We start from the raw sequence: 12,352 nt of genomic DNA on the forward strand, positions 1-12,352 counted from the left end.
ACTCACTGTAATTGCAACATGTGACAATATCTCAATGAAAAAACAATATCATCTTACCTAAAAAGAGGAAATGTTCAGCTGTCGATTTGTGTTTTTCTCTGGTGTTGCAATTCTGTTGCTTTTGTTCAGAAAATAAAAGAAATAAGAAATTGCAATAGTTTATCTGAAATCTCTCTCAACTAAAATGTAACATATCTGAACCAATGAAATTAATAGATTTTATTTTTTCCTGGATATTATTTCTCAATTATGATTCACCACTTTATATATGCACACACCCAAACACAACATGTATGTATGTATATTTGAGGATGTCATTGGGTTTCCCACTGTAATAAAATTTCATTCAACAACAATAACTTGACAAACCAGTTCATTGATATTTCAAAAAAGATATACATGGCAGCTATCTAGAGCAACTATGCAACATTCTATGCGAATATTATCAAGATGGCTGCAACACTGTGCAAGAGAGTGGCTGGTTGGATTCTCACAACATTCGGAACCAGAAGAAACGATGCCATGCTCCACCTATGAAGAACATCACTTCTGAAATTGCCTGGATTACTGCACCCAACTGTGGGCACCACAGAGCTTCAAACTAACAGCAAACCAATATCACTAAACAAAGACGATTGACTTGGTACAACAGGTGAGCTACTGGGAGAAGACTTAAGAACTGAAGCACTCCTCTCAAGAGAGCCACGAAATATCTGTAGTGATATACATACAGAAGATCCTAGAACGTCTAGCTTCCAACTAAAGACTTGAAAATTATATCAACAACCAAACTTGATGGCACTGCATGTTACCAAACATCACATATACTTCGGCTAGAATAAGGACCAAATACCATAACATCTTGGGTTTCAAGGGTCCACAACTCTTCAACATTCTAAAAAAACATCCTCAGAGATCTGCCTGATGTAGATGTGAAGATTTGAATGAATGTTGACAAATTTTTATCTGAGACACAAAATGAACCAGCATCACCAAAGGATGCATGAAGAAGAGCAGCTCTATCCCACTCGTTCCTTCACTAGAAATGGTGCAGCAAAGAGCTCCAATCACACTAAAATGCAGTGGCCCAGAAAGGTCTTGGTCTCTGGCTAAAACAAGCACAGGATAGATAAAAGATATGACATAAATGTATGTCGGTATGTATATGCTTGTGTGAGTGTGTGTGTGCATATATGTATATATATATATATATATATATATATATATATATATATATATATATATATATATATATATATATATATATATAAGTGAATTTTCAATGGAGACAATACTCCTTGTATAGTACAACAGTCTTTTGGTTCATTTATGAGTTAAGGAGTAATAAAAATTTTGTAGGAGATAAAAATTTCAGTTGTCCGTACTTTACATCGAAAAATGAAATCATTCTAACAGTGATTTATAAGACTTGAAGGGGAGACATGTTTATATTAAACATTCAAATAACAATAAAAAAATTAATAATAAACCATAAAAGATAATACGAAAATATTATAAAGATAATAAAATATAAAATGTAAATGAAGTAAGATATAAGAAACATGAAAACCGTGTATGCATGTGTAGATACATGTATTCGAGGGAGAATAAATAGAATAGAGAAATACGAGATATCATGATGGTAAAAGTCAGTTAAAATCCATGACAAGTAAAAATCAGTTAAAAACCTACGGCTGATGGAGTTGAATATGGGCTGTTCCTACAACCTCTTAATGTTTTCCGAAATGGCCATAGGTTTGTAACTGACTTTTACCTTCATGATATCTCGTATTTCTCAACTCTATTTTTCTCCCTTGTATTTATACACGCATACATGGTTTTCATGTTTCTTATATTTTAGTTCATTTATATTTTATATCATATTATTTTTATTATATTTTTATATTATCCTTTATTGTTTGAATTTTCAATATAAACACGTTTCCCATCCAAGTCTCATAAATCACTGTTAGCAGGATTTCACTTTTCGATGTAAGGTATTGACAACTGAAATTTTTATCTTCTACAAAACTATATATATATATATATATATATATATATATAATCATAAATATATAGGGATTGACAGTAACCTGCTTCTCCAACATACTGAGAATTCAGAAATAGCAGTCAAAGAACTACTGATTTCAAAACTACAAATTATTACTCCAGATTGATAGCGATACTTTTGATACACACAGAACAAAAAACAGTAGAGAAGAGTAAAAAAACCACCTGCCTTTAGTTAATTTAGTACGATCGTTTCACAGTTAAGAGTAAAGAATACTCTATTCTGATCTTCAGCTAAATATTCTAATAAATTTGTTAATGTCTAAATAACTCACGTTAATTTTGACCATGTGAACATCAATACCACGTGAGGAAGACGTTAAGAAATTTGTCGGCCAGTGAGTTCAAAATCCCTCGCCCTAATGAATTCAATTCAGTGTGCATCATAAATATATATATGTATAAAATATATATATATATATGTATATATTGGTGTGTGTGTGTGAGTGTGTGCAAGTATATGAGTATTAAAATACAATTAAAAGCAGCTCTGATTTTATCACCTGTCTGGATGTTGCATTCTTGTCCCATTTTGTATTTTATATATATATGCCCCAACTACGCGAACCTCTTCGTTGGTTATGTTGAGGCCCAAATATTCTCCAGTTTCACTGGTCCCACTCCCGAACTATACGGTCGGTATATCGACGACTGTATCGGTGCCACCTCTCTCTCCCGTGAACATCTTGACTCGTTCCTCTCTTTCGTTCAATCTTTCCATCCTGCCCTCCACTTCTCCTGTACTGTCTCTGACACCTCTGTCCCCTTTCTCGACATTTCGGTCAGCATCCTCCACTCCGCCCTTAGCACCTCCATCCACTACAAACACACAGACTCACACTCCTATCTCAACTTCTCCTCCTCCCACCCTAGACACACAAAACTTTCCATCCCCTATTCCCAATTCCTCCGTCTACGCAGACTTTGTAGCGACAGCCATGACTTTGAGACTCAGTCTCAACTCATGGCTCACCACTTTAGCCTGCGTGGATATCCACCCACCACCATCCACACCGCCCTTGCCAGAGCACGTTCTGTGGACCGTGCATCTGCTCTCTCCCCCCGAACCCGCCCTGCCGTTTCCCGCCTCCCTTTTCCCCTCACCTACCATCCCACCACCCTACCCCTCCAACGCTCCATTCTCCGAGCTTTTCGGCGCCTCCAGTCCGACCCCTCCACCTCCCACATCTTCCCTAATCGACCCCTCCCCTCCTTCAAACGAGCCCACAACCTACGGGACCTCTTGGTCCACAGCTTCTTCCCCAACCCAACCTCCCAACCTGGCTCGTTCCCCTGCTCCCGCCCACGCTGCCGCACTTGCCCTTACCTCTCCAACACCACCCTCCTCACCAGCACCCATCACCGACCCTATCGCATCACCGACTCCTTCACCTGCACGTCTACCAACATCATATATTGCCTCTCCTGCTCTCTCTGCCAATCCCTGTACATCGGACAAACGGGGCGGCGCCTGGCCGACCGATTCGCGGAACACCTCCGAGATATCAACGTCGGCAATGACACCCCGGTGTCACGCCACTTCCGTTCTGCCGGCCACTCCTTGCGGCAACACCTGTCTGTGTTTGGATTGTCCATGCACAGGGGCCATCCGGACTCCCGTTTGCGCCGTGAACAGGGATTAATCTTCTATCTTCGCTCCTTTGCGCCACATGGGCTCAACTCCCCTCCACTCTTCATCTAACCCCCTCCTCCTGTCTCTCTCCCCCACCCTCCCTCCTACCACCCATCTCTCCCCTCCCCCACCTCCTGCTCCGACTCCTACTTCTTTGTACGTCTCTTCACCTCTCTTCACCTCTCTTCATACTTCTCTCCACTCCCACTTCTCTTCACCCCTACTCTTTCTCTCCTCTCTCTTACTCTCTCGCACTCTCTTCTCTCGTACTCCCCCCTCTCTCACTCTTACTCTCTACACTCTTACTCTCCTACTCTTTCACTCCTCTTTCTCTCCTCTCTCTTACTCTCTCTCACTCTCTTCTCTCGTACTCCCCCCTCCCCCCTCTCCCGTACTCCCCACTCTCCCGTACTCCCCCCTCTCTCACTCTTACTCTCTACACTCTTACTCTCCTACTCTCTACACTCTTACTCTCTTACTCTCTCACCCTTACTCTCTCACTCTCTTCCCCTCTCTCTCACTCTCTTTCTCTTCCTTTCTTCTTCCCCCCCATACCCCTCTTCCCTCTCTTTCACTCTCTTTCTCTTCCTCTCTTTCTCTTCCTCTCTTTCTCTTCCTCTCTTTCTCTTCCTCTCTTTCTCCCCCCATACCCACCTTCCCCTCTTTCTCCCCCCATACCCACCTTCCCCCTCTCTCAATCCCCCTTCCCTCTCTTATACCCACCCTCTCTCCTCTCTTCCTCTCCCCTCCCATACCCATCTTCCCCCTCTCTTACATCGACCTTCCCCTTCTCCCTCCTCGTCAACACCCCCTCATAAGCTCATCCCACCACACCCCAACACACTCCTACTCTACCTTCCCACTCCACCCCATCCAATTCCTTACACCCACCACCCACCCCTACCCACATACCCCACCCTACCCACAAACCCCATACCTCTACCCCACACTCCACCCATGCCTTCCCCACCTCCCAACACCCTCACATCACACCACACCAATACCCTTGCATCACACCACGCACACCACACCAATACCCTCGCATCACACCACGCACACACTACAACTGACCAACTACTTTCTCCCTTTCTCCCTTCCCCCATTTTCACACTACATACGTCAAGATCACCAGCAGTCTACCTCCCACACACAGCCCCTCGTTCCCGATCACCGTTCGTTATCTCCCCCTTTCTTAGCTCTCCTGAAATAAGAATTTCTAACTTCCGGTCAGTCATTGTTATGATCGGCCATTATTATGATTGACCGTTGACTGAACACTATTCAATTTTTTTTCTCCGTGTTTTTCTCCTTGTCTCCGTATTCTTTCTGTTGAAGAGCGTAGCTCGAAACGTCAAAGACTTTCCGTATTCCCGAGCGTCATACTAATATATACTTTTGTTATTTACACCACCTGTCCTCGTCTGTTGTTATTTTTTGTATATTCTCCCATATATATATATATATATATATATATATATATAGGAAAATGAAAAAAAGCCAGAATGCTGAACTGGAAGCATAATTTAATAAAGATTTTTTCTAACCGGTGTTCATTGCGAGGAAGCAAATTATCAAGAAGAAGGAGAATGAAAATGTTTTTTTACAAAGAAGTACAAAATGAAGAAAATAATATATAAAACAATAATATATAATATATATATATATATATATATATATATATATATATATATATATATATATATATATATATATATATATATATATATATGTATATATATATATACACCAGCCAGGAATTATAAAGATATACAGATATATAGATAGATATGTGTGTGTGCGCTCGCATGCATCTTCATATGCTTCGCCAGACTGCTTGACAATCACTGTTAATTGCTTTTTCCGACTCCATAACTGAGTTGCTCATGTGTTATTGATGATGATCATTTAACAATATGCATAAAAGCTCACTCGTTCCACTTAAGATTAAATTTGAAAGAAAAGTAGGTCAGCAAGCATATTTCACTTATTCCACTTGAAATGTTAAGACAAGCTTATAGACAGCTTTTTCAAGGTCTCTTTTCAATTCTTACGAATACCTCTCACACCGAAACCTTTGAAATTGGCATTTATTTGAGAGAATTTGCATTCAGTATGTCTCTCACACACACACATATCATCATCGTTTAACATCCATCTTTGGGTGGGACGGTTGGCCAGGTAGAAAAATTACCCTAAGGCATTTGAGGAGGGAAACTTGTGTCAAAGGATGAAAGGTTAGAATGTGACAAACAGACAGAAGCAGGTGTTTTGCTATAACACAGGGGGCATTAGAGGAGGTGATCCATTAGCAGATGATGAAAGGTTAGAGTGTGACAGAGAAATAGGTGTCTTGCTATAGAGGAGATACATTGTTACCTCTAGAGAAAGAGAGAGAGACAGACAGAGAGAGAGGGAGAGAGAGACAGAGAGAAGAAATAGAGAATGAGAGCGAGGTACAAGAAAGAAACCAAAAACAAATGTGCTGATGTGAAGGAGATACTTGGTTACCGAGTCAGAGGAAAAACAACAGAAGGAGAATGAGAGCAATAAAAGGAAAGAGAGAGTAGAAAACAGCAAAAGTGTAAGTGAAGGCAGAAGAGAGATGGTGTAATGCTAGGGTATACTCACAAGTAACAAGGATCTGAGCGTAGAAGCTGGGTAAAAAAATAGCATTGTGAATGTTGGGAGTGAAGGGAGCAGCGATACAGTGAGCAGGACAGTAAGGGTAAGAAATAGGATTAGAAAACAATTATAGTTTATGAAGAAGAAATGTTGGGAAGAGAAAGATGCAGTTTAAAAAAGGAGTTGTATTTCGGTCTCTTAGGGTAGAGTAGGTAGAAAAATGTGTGTTGTTACATGTGGGTGGGGCACAACTGTTCTAGCACCCAGTTTTGTGGACAGGTCTTCTCAAGAACCTCATATCGCCAAACATCCTGCTCCATTGTCGTTTCCTCCATGAGTCCCAACATCCTAAGATTGGTCCTCACCACTTCATCCCATGTCTTCCTGAGTTTCCCTCTTCCACAAGTATCATTCACTTGCAGTGACAGGCACTGTACACAGCTATCTTCATTCATATGCATTTCATGTCCAAAGCAACGCATTCTCCTCTACTGTATACCATATTTAATCCCTCTTATGCCTAATTGTTCTCTCAACACAGTTGTGCTCTGTCGGTCAAGCACACTGATGTTGTAAATCCAAAGGAGCATACTACTTTCATAGTTCTCTGTTATGGTCTGGAGAACTATGATGAATAAGAATGGACTAAAAACTGATGACTGGTCTACTTCAACTTGTACGTTAAATTCATCATTGTATTCAAGGCCGACTCTTAACTTACTGACTGTATCACTGTACATAGCCTGACATAGCTCTAACAAGCCACTCCTCTACTCCTAGCTTCCTTAGAGACCACCAAATAAGACAGCAGGGAACACTGTCGAAAGCTTTCTCCGGGTTGATGAAGACTAAGTACAATGGCTTACCTTTGGCCAAATACTTTTCTTGCAACTGTCTCACTATGAAGATGGCATCTGTGGTACTTCTGCCTGGAACGAAACCTGTCTTAAGTTATTCAGGCTATAGATATAGCTATATATATCTAATCCCTGACCAGATATACTCACTGTAATTGCAACATGTGACAATATCTCAATGAAAAAACAATATCATCTTACCTAAAAAGAGGAAATGTTCAGCTGTCGATTTGTGTTTTTCTCTGGTGTTGCAATTCTGTTGCTTTTGTTCAGAAAATAAAAGAAATAAGAAATTGCAATAGTTTATCTGAAATCTCTCTCAACTAAAATGTAACATATCTGAACCAATGAAATTAATAGATTTTATTTTTTCCTGGATATTATTTCTCAATTATGATTCACCACTTTATATATGCACACACCCAAACACAACATGTATGTATGTATATTTGAGGATGTCATTGGGTTTCCCACTGTAACAAAATCTCATTCAACAACAATAACTTGACAAACCAGTTCATTGATATTTCAAAAAAGATATACATGGCAGCTATCTAGAGCAACTATGCAACATTCTATGCGAATATTATCAAGATGGCTGCAACACTGTGCAAGAGAGTGGCTGGTTGGATTCTCACAACATTCGGAACCAGGAGAAACGATGCCATGCTCCACCTATGAAGAACATCACTTCTGAAATTGCCTGGATTACTGCACCCAACTGTGGGCACCACAGAGCTTCAAACTAACAGCAAACCAATATCACTAAACAAAGACGATTGACTTGGTACAACAGGTGAGCTACTGGGAGAAGACTTAAGAACTGAAGCACTCCTCTCAAGAGAGCCACGAAATATCTGTAGTGATATACATACAGAAGATCCTAGAACGTCTAGCTTCCAACTAAAGACTTGAAAATTATATCAACAACCAAACTTGATGGCACTGCATGGTACCAAACATCACATATACTTCGGCTAGAATAAGGACCAAATACCATAACATCTTGGGTTTCAAGGGTCCACAACTCTTCAACATTCTAAAAAACATCCTCAGAGATCTGCCTGATGTAGATGTGAAGATTTGAATGAATGTTGACAAATTTTTATCTGAGACACAAAATGAACCAGCATCACCAAAGGATGCATGAAGAAGAGCAGCTCTATCCCACTCGTTCCTTCACTAGAAATGGTGCAGCAAAGATCCCCAATCACACTAAAATGCAGTGGCCCAGAAAGGTCTTGGTCACTGGCTAAAACAAGCACAGGATAGATAAAAGATATGACATAAATGTATGTCGGTATGTATATGCTTGTGTGTGTGCATATATATATATATATATATATATATATATATATATATATATATATATATATATATATATATATATATATGTGTGTGTGTGTGTATGTATGTATGTATGTATGTATATATCTCTATATATATAAGAGAATTTTCAATAGACACAATACAGTTTTTTTGCTCATTTATGAGCTAAGGAGTAATAAAAATTTTGTAGATAAAAATTTCAGTTGTCTGTACTTTACATCGAAAAATGAAATCATTCTTACAGCGATTTATAAGACTTGAAGGGGAGACATGTTTATATTAAACATTCAAATAACAATAAAAAAATTAATAATAAACCATAAAAGATAATACGAAAATATAATAAAGATAATAAAATATAAAATGTAAATGAAGTAAGATATAAGAAACATGAAAACCGTGTATGCGTGTTTTTTTATTTCCCTTCTTCAGTTGTCCCTGTTCCATCTACTCCGCGTTTCAAAGGGAAGGACAACACGCGACTTCGTTGGAACAGTCCTTCCTGCAAAGCAAATTAAAATAAATTTGAAATTTTTTGCGGAGGGTGAAAGTGTAAACAAGAACAGGACAGTGAGAACAAGACAGTAAAAGACAATAAAAACAAGACAGAACAGTGAAGACAAATGGTAAGAGCTGTTAAGCCAAGACGATAGAAATAGTATTATTATGAACGCGAAGTTAGATGTGAATGAGAGACAAAAAAAATCACATCTTCTCTATAGGAAGGCAGGAAGTATAAAGAAAGAATCCCAAAACATTATTTATGTTGCATTTCTCGTTTCTCTGTTTGTTTTTTCGTTGTTCGGAAAAAATTTCGTTTTCTGTCTTCGTCTTTATGTTTTCGTTTCTCATCGTGTTTAACGTTTTTTGTGATGTCCTGTACCCATATATGCATGTATGTATACATATAGATGTAGGTATGTACATATATGTATGGATATATGCATATAGTTATATACATATATATATATATATATATATATATATATATATATATATATATATATATATATAAATTTCAGGGTAGCAAAAAAATTTAGAAATTCTTTTTGCTACCAGTGGAAAAAAAACTAGTCAATAGACTATGTATTATTCATATAAATACATACAGTGTAAATTTAAACACATAAGAGATGTCCATAATAGGACATGTCTTATGTGTTTAGATGTACACTGTATGTATTTATATGAATAATATATAGTCTATTGACTAGTTTTTCTTCTCGCTAGACCATTAAAAAAGAATTTCTAAATTTATTTGCTACCCTGAAATTTGTTAATAATGATATAATGACTTTTTGGCTAATTTCTGGAAGAAAATCGGCATTTTTTGTATTTGCTACTGATAAGAAAGCCGCACTTGCGTGGTAGATTTGAAAAATTATAACATATAAGCACGAGGCATGTTCTCTGTTTATATGTTAATTTGTTTACGAAGTAGGTTGCAGAAATCTGACAACTTTGTGTGTAGCGTACTTCTCTCTCTCTCTCTGTTATGAGTGCGGACGTAGTGGTTAACAGCTAGCCTTTGGCCGCTCTTTTGGACCCTGTTGTGTCCACCACTCTGATTGGTTGGTATTGGCGCATTTTGTCTCTTGTTCTATTTCACGCCAGGGTGCAACCCAACCAATCACAGCCTTCAGATAAGGTCACGTGAGACCCATTTTTGAGTCGATAGTATCTTATAAATAGCTAACTTTTCTGTGCATGATTGTCAGTCTGGCTCTAGACCTTCTGAGGTCTAGCCGCTGACCACAGAGCACACAGCCAGTTCCAGCGACGACACGATACCACTTCATGGAGATCCAACACTTCGTTCAACAGCTTACTGCAAACTCCTTCGTTGCCAGCGTCTACACCAACAGCACTCTCCACAGGTTCTATCACCTCACTGTTTGTGAATTGCTTCACCATGGTTAACAGCGGTTACAACCTGTGAGAACTCCTGTACCAAGTAACCGGCCACAGCATTGAAGCCTCAACTTCTTACACAACATGTGTCTTTTCTCGGCTCTACCTTGCCGCCACAACTTCTTCATACAGCACTTCAACTACTGTGTACCTTGACCTACGAACTGGTATTTATCATCCTTGTGTCTGGACTTCTAACGTCCTTGTACTCTTTTCTATGCTCTGTATTTCTCTCACACACATACACACATGTTTGTATACACATACACTTTGTTTGCATGACGACCTGTCTATTATTGTGTTTATTATGTTGCACTCACACACACAGACATACAAGTTGACATATCAATAAAAACCTTCTCTTAAACCTTTTACCGGTTGTGTCTCTTTTCCTTTTTGGCACTTATACTCATTTAACCTCTGTTCGTATTTCTTATTCGTATTGACCATGCGATGCACTAAAGGAGCCATTCCTGGTCACCATCTCCTGGTCGCACGGTCGTTACATGTGGAACAATCCAGTGTAAACTTAGGTTATGATGTAAAGAAGTGCTTTTAATGTTATTAAACTGATCGATTTGACACTTTCAAGACAAGCAATATTGCTGGCTTGATTTGTGTTCTCTCAGTTGTTTAACAAAGGAATCTTCTGAATGGATTTCTGCAGGTCAATGAGTTTGGTCACATTCCAAAATCAAATGACGAATGAGTTTGTTCAATTCTAACATTTAGGAGAGTTGTTTTGGTGGACTAATAAAAAAAGTATTCGGTCTCCATTTATCATTTCCAAATAATGGTAAAACAAATTTCCCTTTTTATATCCACATCAATGATGTATTGGCTCTCAATGTACGACTATGTGATGAAATTGCAGGTGATGTAATTTCCATAATGAATTTTCAGTGAATCAACCAGAACACTGAATAATTGAACTTAAAGCAATAACTACATGGTTACATCAATTTTTTTTTATCATAGTCCTCCAGACAATAACAGAGGAATTCAAGACAGGATGCCCCTAATTGCTGAGTCACTATCAGAACTAGAGGAGAAGTTTCAGGTGTGGAAGCAAGGATTAGAATCGAAGGGCCTTAGAGTCAACCTAGCTAAAACCAAAGTCCTAATAAGTAAGAAGGCAGACAAACCACAAATCCCTTCAGGTAGATGGCCCTGCTCGATCTGTAGAAAAGGTGTAGGTAGAAACTCCATAAGATGTACCCAGTGTAAGCTATGGACACATAAGAGGTGCAGCAATATCTAAGGAAGGCTAACTGGGAAGATAGTTTTGTGTTTGGCAAATGCTCAGGAGCAATAAACACTGAAAATGTGCAGAGAACAACTTCTGTCACATTCCAGGGGAAAAGACTACAAGTAGTTGATAGCCTCCATTACCTAGGTGACCAGGTCAGTAGCAGGGGTGGATGCTCTGAAAGTGTAGATGCTATAATAAGAATAGCCTGGGCAAAGTTCAGAGCTCTTACCTCTGCTGGTGATGAAGGGCCTCTCGCTCAGAGTAAAAGGTAAGCTGTATGACGCATGTGTGTGAACAGCCATGCTACATGACAGTGAAACATGGGCCATGACTGCTGAGGACATGCGTAAGCTTGCAAGGAATGAAGCCAGTATGCTCCGTTGGATGTGTAATGTCATTGTGCATACACGACAGAGTGTAAGTACCTTGAGAGAAAACTTGGACTTAAGAAGCATCAGATGTGGTGTGCAAGAGCGACGACTGTGCTGGTATGGTCATGTGGTGAGAATGGATGAGGACAGCTGTGTGAAAAAGTATCGCACCCTAGCAGCTGAAGGAACCTGTGGAAGAGGTAGACCCAGGAAGACCTGGGATGAAGTGGTGAAGCATGACCTTCGAACATTAGGCCTCACCGAGGCAATGACTAGTGACTGAGACCTTTGGAGATATGCTGTGCTT

The 12,352-nt window shown here is 39.2% G+C and overlaps 1 protein-coding gene across 7 annotated transcripts in view; it reads right to left on the reverse strand.

Annotated features, from left to right (window-relative positions):
• LOC106881065 (uncharacterized) overlaps window positions 1–12,352 on the reverse strand; it is a 368,052-nt gene that overhangs the window by 317,465 nt on the left and 38,235 nt on the right. For 2 of the 7 annotated variants that reach the window (XM_089342522.1, XM_089342525.1), the window contains exons 1-3: window positions 7,384–7,447; window positions 7,192–7,254; window positions 58–118 (exon numbers count right to left, since the gene is read on the reverse strand). The gene's annotated coding sequence lies outside the window, so the exon portion shown is untranslated. The other 5 variants (XM_089342523.1, XM_089342527.1, XM_089342526.1 and 2 more) reach the window with 4 other exon arrangements.

The sequence above is a fragment of the Octopus bimaculoides genome, chromosome 26 (assembly GCF_046866305.1).
Source record: "Octopus bimaculoides isolate indiv1 chromosome 26, ASM4686630v1, whole genome shotgun sequence".
Taxonomy (NCBI): Eukaryota; Metazoa; Mollusca; class Cephalopoda; order Octopoda; family Octopodidae; genus Octopus; species Octopus bimaculoides.